Here is a 503-nt window from a genome sequence, read left to right on the forward strand (position 1 = left end):
TGTTCGTGAAGCTTCTTGATCTCCCCGGATTATTTCCACTCCGTTGGAGTTGGAAATTTGATGCATTGATGATATGTAGAGGGGACTGCCTTCATTTGATAAATCCAGGGAGTCCCGAGGATGATGTTGTAGGCTGCCGGTTTATCGAAGACAACAAAGTCTACGATTTTCGACACCTTTTTGGCGAGCACTGGTAGTTTGATCGTTCCGAGGGACATAGCTGACTCACTTGTGAATGCTACTAAAGGAGATGGAGGTCCTACTACATCTGCCCGACTAATTCCCATTCTTTCCAAAGTACTTAAAAAGATTAAATCGACCAAACTGGCCGTATCGATGAGAATTCTTGACACTTCGAAGTTGGCAACATCCAGAGTAATGACTAGAGCATCATCATGAGGTCTTTCAAGGTTCCATGTTTCTTCCTCATCAAATGATATTGAAGCACCTTGGAGGTCAACTTCCTCGCCCAAGCCTGTTTTAAGCGAAATATTTTGCCTATG

This window comes from Arabidopsis lyrata, assembly GCF_000004255.2.
Source record: "Arabidopsis lyrata subsp. lyrata unplaced genomic scaffold ARALYscaffold_8, whole genome shotgun sequence".
NCBI lineage: Eukaryota > Viridiplantae > Streptophyta > Magnoliopsida > Brassicales > Brassicaceae > Arabidopsis > Arabidopsis lyrata.